We start from the raw sequence: 8,681 nt of genomic DNA on the forward strand, positions 1-8,681 counted from the left end.
TACTCCTGCAATTTCATTGTTATCTATCTTAGATATCTGTAGTTACTACAAGTTCCCGATAGTGTTTTGAGGAATGGGGTAACTTTTTCTAATTTGCAGTCGCCATATTGGCTAGTGCTGAGGCTGTGTTTGAGCTAAGTTGATCTGTGAATGTTAGTTTCTGAGGGCAGGGCCCGAGGATGTCCAGATCTAACACTGGACAATATCAGCTGGCCAGAGCCCAAACTAGGAGTAATGCCTAGCCCAGTTGATGCCTGGAATCCTGGGCTTTTCTTTCTAACCAGAATCTCAGAATCTCATCAGTGAATGGCATGACATTGAGGAGGGATGGCCAGGGCTGGGATTGAGTGGTTAAGACATGATGAGGGGCGGTGGTCTCTGGGTTGGTCACTCTACTGGCTGGCCTCCAGCATGGCTATTAGGCTCTTGAAGGACCCCTTTCCCGGGAAGCTCTGGGGGGATTTCCATCCACTGTGCCCCAGATCTGTGTCTGTCTTCTTGGATTCTGTCCTGAGGGTAGCGTGAGTCTTAATTTCCAGCTGGAGTGCAGAGTCCTGCTCCTCCTTCTTGGGAGCCGGCTCAGGACTCCCCTGTAGCCCTTTCCTCTTGGATAATTAATACATTAGCCACTGAAGAGTTCAGTCAAGTTGCCCTGCTGTGCTGATTGTCTCCCTCTGGTCTCTTCAATCCACTCTCCACCCTCCTTCCTGCACTCTGCTCTGGAAGATGATTGTGTAGATGATACACCAATGGCTCCCTCTGGCTTCCAGTGGGTTCTTCTCATGGAAGCCCCATTAGGAGATTGGGGGCTGGAGGAGAGTGAGGTCAGGGCTTTAGTTCCTTCAGCCTTCTTCCTTGGGTAGGTGGGGGTCTTCTGTCCTGACTGTTTAATATGCTCATCTTCTGTTGGGCAGCCCTGCCCTCACTGCACTAGTTTCTTTCCTTCCTTCCCTCCCTCCCTCCCTCCCTCCCTTCCTTCCTTCTCTCCCTCCCTCCCTCCCTCCCTCCTTCTGAGTTTTGCTCTTGTTACCCAGTTTGGAGTGCGATGGTACGATATTGGCTCACTGCAACCTCTGCCTCCTCGGTTCATGCGATTCTCCTGCCTCAACTTCCCTAGTAACTGGGATTACAGGCATGTCACACCATGCCTGGCTAACTTTGTGTTTTTAGTAGAGATGGGGTTTCACCATGTGAGTCAGACTGGTCTCAAACCCCTGACCTTAGTTAGGTGATCTGCCCGCCTCGGCCTCCCATAGTGCTAGGATTACAGGTGTGAGCCACTGTGCCTGGCCTGCACTGGTTTCTTATTGCTGCTATAACAAATATATAAACCCACATTTATTATTTTACATTTCTGGAGTTCAGAAGTCTGAACTGGGTCACATGGGACTGGAATCAATGAGTGGTTGACTTTAGTCCTGTGAGCAGGACTGCATTCCTTCTGGAGGCTCTAGTGGGGAAATCATTCCTTGCCTTTCCCAGCTTCTAAAGGCTCCTGCATGCCTTGGCTCATGGCCATATCGCTCCAGCCTCTGTTTCTACTGTCACATGTACTTCTCTGACTCTTCTGCCTCTTCCTCCATTTTTGAGATGGAGTCTTGCTCTGTCATCCAGACTGGAGTGCAATGGTGTGATCTCAGCTCACTGCAATGTCTGCCTCCCAGGTTCAAGTGATTCTCCTGCTTCAGCCTCCTGAGTAGCTGGGATTACAGGCAAAGGCCATCGTGCCTGACTAATTTTTACATTTTTCATAGGAATGGAGTTTTGTCTTTTTGGCCAGGCTGGTCTCGAACTCCTGACCTCAGGTGATCCACCCACCTTAGCCTCCCAAAGTGCTGGGATTACAGGTGTGAGCCACAGTGCCCAGCCCCTCAGTGGTCTTCTTGCATGGGTCATCGATGTCATTGCTATCATCAGTTTGGTTGTCAAATTAAAGCTGACTGTGGCTGTTGCTCATTGGTGATAATGGCTACTCAGGGTTCCCCTCAGAGATGATCTCAGAGGTACCTGTCCTGTTATCTTTAAGGCCACATCAGAGGTCAAAATAGAATGAGAGCTAACAGAAAGGGCTACGGAGTCAGGTGGGCTTGAATTCCTAACCCAGTTTGACTGCTCACTGGCTGTGTGCTTCTGTGAAAGTTACTTAACCTCTCTGAGCAATAGTTTCCTCATCTGGGTAATAGAGATCATAACTGTTGCTACCTCAATGGGTTGTCAGAGGATTAAATGAATCAATGGCCGGGTGCAGTGGCTCATGCCTATAATTCCAGCACTTTGGGAGGCTGAGGTGGGCGGATCACCTGAGGTCGGGAGTTTGAGACCAGCCTGACCAACGTTGAGGAAACCCATCTCTACTAAAAATACAAAAACCAGCCAGGTGTGGTGGTGGGTGCCTGTAATCCCAGCGACTCGGGAGGCTGAGGCAGGAGAATTGCTTGAACCTGGGAGGCAGAAATTGCAGTGAGCCGAGATCGTGCCACTGCACTCTAGCCTGGGCAACAAGAGCAAACTCCTTCCCCCACCAAAAAAAAAAAAAGTGAGTCAATGGACATAAGGTCCCTTGAAGGGCTCAGCACGACAGTACACTCCAGTGGCTTCTATTCTTATGATCATTATGCAGGCTGCCGCCCTAGGGTCACCTCTGCACGCCCCTTGGCCGCACCTCAGCAGTCCTGGCCTTACCTTTACCTTCTGGGAGCCTCATTTTCAGGTGCCCTCTGTGTTCTGGCAGAATCCCCACTTCGTGGCTGTAGATGAGAGTGAATTTTCACAGCCTTCTTGTAGCCCTGGCAGCTCCTGCCAGTGCGGGAGTAAGGGATGCATAGCCTTGGGGAGCCTGCTGCATATTCCGTGTCAATGTGAACAGTGCGACCTTTCGCGGACATCGTTTTTTTTGTAATAAATATTGCAAACGGCCAACACTGAGCCTTCAGTTCTTTCACAGCTACTTTTCAGGACCCCTTTGGGGAATTCCAAGCAAGACAAGTGACACTGATCTCAAAACTTTGTACTTATCCTGCTGACAGTTTTGCATTTGTCTCTTAGAAATGCCTTTTCTTTTTCTGGGATGTTGCATCTTTGGCTGGCCCCTCGGGGCTGCCCAGTCATTTCCTGGGGCCAGCATCAGAAGCCCCCGTCTCTGGGACTTGCAAATGGCCCCAGGTTCAGATCTGAGGAAGGAACATGAAAGATGTCCTTTGGCCCATTGGGAGCAGAGGCTTGGCAGCGGGATAGCAGCAGCAAAGTGGCTTCCTCTGATTCAATGAAGCCATCAGCTGTCTCTCCAAATGTTTCTTCCCCTCTAAAACTTGTTTTGGTTAATTTAAGAACAGCTGCCCTCAATGGGAACCAATTTTGACAGTGTGTAGAAGCAGCTTCCCAGGAAAGCTGCCGGCATGGGAATGGAGGATTAGCTAGGGATTTAGAGACGGGGATCTCTTGGGGTGTACCACTTAATTGCTTTCTTCCCTTAGCAAGGAGCCTCCATTACAGAGATTGAGTAAATAAACTTGGTTATTCCCAGGGAGAGTTAAAAGCGGCTTGAGAGCCAGGTGCGGTGGCTCACACCTGCAATCCCAGCACTTTAGGAGGCTGAGGCGGGTGGATCATGAGGTCAGGAGTTCAAGGCCAGCCTGGCCAAGATGGTGAAAAAACAAAACAAAACAAAAAAACCACAGTGGCTTGAGAACCTGGAACTATGGTGGAAGGAAGCTTGTGATGGACTAGATAAATGGTCAGCAAAGCCATTTTCTTTTTATTTCTTTTCTTTTTTTTAGACAGAGTCTCACACTGTCGCCCAGGCTGGAGTGCAGTAGTGCGATCTTGGCTCACTGCAACCTCTGCCTCCCAGGTTCATGTGACTGTGCCTCAGCCTCCTGAGTAGCTGGGAGACTACGGGAACTCACCATTATGCCTGGCTAATTTTTTTTGTCTTTTTAGTAGAGATGGGGTTCACCGTGTTGACCAGGATGGTCTAGATCTCCTTACCTTGTGATCCACCTGCCTCGGCTTCCCAAAATGCTGGGATTACAGGCAAGAGCCATTGCACCCAGCCCCAGCCATTTTTTTTTATCCCTGGACAGAGCTGCACAGTGTTTCCCAGCTCCCTTGAAGTTAGGGGGGCCCTGAACCTGAGCACCAGCAGGCAGAATGGGTGTGGAAGTGACACATGTCACTTAAGGCTTGGCCCCAGCAGCCCTTTGCACTATTCCTTCCTACCTGGTGACGGATGATGCCAAAGTGTTAGTGAAGCCTTTTGTGTGAGATGGTGGAACCTTAGCATGGAGGGAGCCTGGACACCCTAGGGTCTACTCTTCTTTCTTTTTGAGATGCAGTCTTGCTCTGCTGCCCAGGCTGGAGTGCGGTGGCACAATCTCAGCTCACTGCACCTTCTGCCTCCCGGGTTCAAGTGATTCTCCTGCCTCAGCCTTCCTAGTAGCTGGGATTACAGGCACCCACCACCAAGTCTGGCTATTTTTAATTTTTTTTTTTTTTTGGTATTTTTAGTAGAGACGGGGTTTCACCATGTTGACCAGGCTGGTCTTGAACTCCTGACCTCGGGTGATCTGCCAGCCACGGCCTCCCAAAGTGCTGAGATTACTGAGGGTCTACTCTTAAAACTGTTACATGAATCAGAGAAAGCCTGTACCATTTCCAGCCAATACAACCTTTCTTTGAGATCTTTCGCGTGGTTGGTTACGGTAGTTGGTGTGCCATGATGAATACTGGCATTCAAGATCATGGAGTCCTGCTCTCTTATTTGAGGATATGGTAGGATAGCCTGGGAGATGTTCTTCCTGTGAGGGCATAGATTCCAATCGCAGAATGGGATTATTTGGGCTGGCAATACACCCACATGTACAGTGGGTGCATGCAGAACTCAAGGGGCTCCTCCGGAGTCCAATACACCAAAGCTGGGATTGCAATTTGCATTTGAGCACTGTGACTCCTCTTTGTAGAAAGATGTGGTTGCTCTTGGGTGATTCAGGATAAAACCAGATGCAGCTCTTGTTGGTGAAGGGATGAGGTCAGCAGTCAGAGTCTCCCCATCTTACTCCAGTCTGTGAGACCAGGGCCCACTTCTCTATTCTTTGGAGTAGTAAAAATGACCTGACTCCCTCTCTGGCCTGACACCAGGAGGCCTTTTCCCTCCCGACTGTGAGGAGGGAGCATGCTGGATAAAGTCCAAACTCTGGTGTTCCTCGGGTGTGGGGTCTTAGGGTGCCCGCCTTGATCCTTTCCTTTGAACACCTGCTTTCCCACCACTTTCCAGGGGCTGTGATCTGGCTGAGAATTCCCCTGGTCAGTTCAAGCCCTGAGCCTTTAAGTAAGGAAAACACCCATAGAACCAAGTGGGCAGGCTGCCCGCCTTGGGTCCTTAGGGAGAGGAGACTCAGGCCCTGTGGGAGATGGGCCTTTCCCAAGGTCACACAGCAGGTCTGCCAGGCAGAGCAGATGCAGGTCCTATTACTCTTGGTCCCTTCTTTATGAGTAATCATCCCCACATGTGTGGGTCATTCAAGGGCTGGGCATTGGACAGGTGGGGCCTGGAGGTCCCTGATGAGATCTCACAGAGCTGTCTGCTCCATGATTGGCTGGCTCTCCTCACCAGCATGTGGTGGTATCTCAATATCTCACTCACCCAGGGGAACCAGAGTGGAATTTTATCAGCCCAGCAACAGGGAGTGATACTTTTATTTTTATTTTTATTTTTTATTTTTGAGGTGGAGTCTTGCTCTGTCACCCAGGCTGGAGTGCAGTGGCGAGATCTTGGCTTACTGCGACCTCTGCTTCCCAGGTTCAAGCAATTCTCCTGCCTCAGTCTCCTGAGTAGCTGGGATTTTAGGCGCGCATCACCACGCCTGGCTAATTTTTATATTTTTAGTTGAGACAGAGTTTCACCCTGTTGGCCAGGCTGTTCTTGAACTCCTGACCTAAGGTAATCTGCCCATCTCGGCCTCCCAAAGTGCTGGGATTACAGGCGTGAGCCATCACACCCACCCGGCCGGGAGTGATGAATGGATGAATGAATCCATTTGTCTCTTCATTCATGTTGGGCAGTGCTAAAAGCCTGCTGTGTTCCAGGTCTGAAGCCCTGAGTTTATGGAGGTCAGGGAGAGACAGACTGTCTCTTGATCTCACTGGAGTTCAGAATCCAGTGGGGAGCTTGGTCAGGCTAAAGACCCAGCATGGTCTTACCTGGAGGAGAAGGTGGCCTCGTGCTAAGTCAAACATATGGAAAAGTGAGGAAGAATGAGAGCTACAAGGCCCATGTAGCTCTCATGTTGGGAGTGGAGGGATCTGGAGCTTAGCATCAGATTAAAGGCAGAATGCAGACACTGGTAAGTGGGGGAGAAGTGGTGAGCAAAGGAGGCTGTGGTCTAGAGGAGCTCACCAATGAAGGGGAGCAGAGAACCAGCTCTTGGATGCTCCACCACAGAAGTTCGTGCCTGCTTGTGGGCAGAGGGAAGGGGGCTGGGAAGTGCGCGTGGGTGAGAGACGGAGAATTCACAACTAGGCAGCAACTGATCATCAGAGGGAGACTTGTTTAAAAGAAGGAATCTACCAGAAGCAAGTGCCAATTGCTCTCCCCACCCTATGCGGTAGAGAATTATTATTATCCCCAGTTTCTAGATGAGGAAACCAAGGATCTTATCAGGACAATTAAGTCAATGCCTGTAATAAATATAGCACATTGTGCAAAAACTGCTGAGCTCTTCAACCCATCGGGCTTGCCTTCTTACTAGGGGATCACCAGCAACCCTGGTCATACCAGATGTTATTCCTCCATCCTACAGATGTGGAAACTGAGGCTCAGAGAGGCCAAGAATGTTGATTTGTGTTTGATGTTCTACACCTGATTATGGGGAGGCATGGTGTTGAAAGGAAGAAGGCTTTGGGGCTGGTTTAAAAATCCTTCTCTTGTGGATTTACTCTCTTCACATGTTTACCTTTTTAGGTGCCATTTCCCACCTTGTTTTTCTTTCTGCATGGTGAATCCCTTTGCTAGGATTTCAGATGAGGAGCTAGATGGGTAGAGTCACCTGTGCTGGTCAGTAGTATCCATAGGGTCTGCCACCATAAATCCTCTTTCCCATCTCCATATCTGGCTCAGCCACTTCTTTGTGGGAGGCGTGGTCCAAACCCCATGATTGAGGAATTGGAATTCTCCATGGTAGGCAAGCATCTTGGCTTCCCAAAGATGCCCACGTCCTAATCCCCAGAACCTGCAAATAGGGCAGGTTATATGGCAAGGGAGAATTAACGTAGCAGTTGGGATTAAGTTTTCCAGTCAGCCGGCCTTAATGTAGGAATATATGTTGGATGGATCCAAAATAGTCATGAGGGTCCTTAAAAGGGGAAGAGCTTAAGGAGAACCAGAGAGATGGCAACTGGGAAGGACTTGGCCAACAAATGTGGTCAGGCTGGAAAAACAAGCACAAAGATTCAGCCCTAGAGCTTCCAGAAAGGAAGGCAGCCCTGCCAACATCTTGATTTTAGCCCAGTGAGACCCCTTTTGGGACTCTGAGCTCCAGAACTGTAAGATACACTTGTGTTGTTCTAAGCCAGGACACTTGTGGACATTTGTTAGAATAGCCGTGGAAAATGAATACAGTGTGGTGGTTGTATATCCAGGGGATGGTCTCGGGGGAAAAGGTTTCAGGTACACAAGAACAGGCCTCAGATGGAGAGGAACATCGCCGACAGATTTGTTTCCATTTCAGCTGCAGCTTTTAGAGGTCAGCAACACCCAGGGGCAAACTAAGGCCGAGGATTTGGCCTGAGCTTCATCCTGCAGCGAATCTCTTATCTGGCTTCACTTCCTTCACAGGCCACGTAAACAGATGCTTCAGTTAACATGACATCTCTGACTTTCTCTCTCATCCTCCTTCTATCTGTATCTTCTTTTGTGTCCTTCCATTTTTCAATGGTCTCCTACAAAATATTTCACTTCCTGATATATGAGATTCTTGACTTTCAAACTATTCAAGACTGATACTTTCCATATCAGTCCATATATTCCTACTCACATTGCCAAGAATCAGATCAGCAAAGCCACTTAAATCCCAAATAGAGGACCCCATACTTCCAGAATAAGGATAGACAGGTACCCTAAGTTATGGGCCATTTGCTGATGACATCATTGCCTTCCAGGCGCAATTCCAAGCAGTCCCTTAATATTGTGAAAAATTAATTCCCAGTTATCTTTGGACCACCCAGGACATCTGAAATAAGGTAACATTATTTCAGGCCGGGAGTTCAAGACCAAACTGAGCAACAAAACAAGACCCCGTTTCTACAAATACGTTAAAAAAAAAAAAAAGCCAGGCATCATAGCACATGTTTATGGTCCTAGCTACTCAGAAGGCTGAAGCTGGAGGATTGCTTGAGCCCAGGTGTTTGAGACTGCAGTGAACTATGATGGCCACTGTACTCAGCCTGGGTGGCAGAGTGAGATCCTGTATCTAGAAAGGAGAAAAGATCCTCCCTTTAGAAAGAGATAGATAGACAGATAGATAGAGAACTATTTAGCATTTCTTAGTAAGTTCCACTGCATTCTGGACACGAGTTCCAGCTGGTAGCAAGGAAGAAGGACTCTATGCCTGAATTTCTAACTTCACATTTTGTAAGGTGTCATCCTGTAGCCACCAAAGGCAAGTAAGAATCCATAGTAGTAATCA

This window comes from Cebus imitator, unplaced genomic scaffold (assembly GCF_001604975.1).
Source record: "Cebus imitator isolate Cc_AM_T3 unplaced genomic scaffold, Cebus_imitator-1.0 Scaffold115, whole genome shotgun sequence".
NCBI classification, from domain to species: Eukaryota; Metazoa; Chordata; class Mammalia; order Primates; family Cebidae; genus Cebus; species Cebus imitator.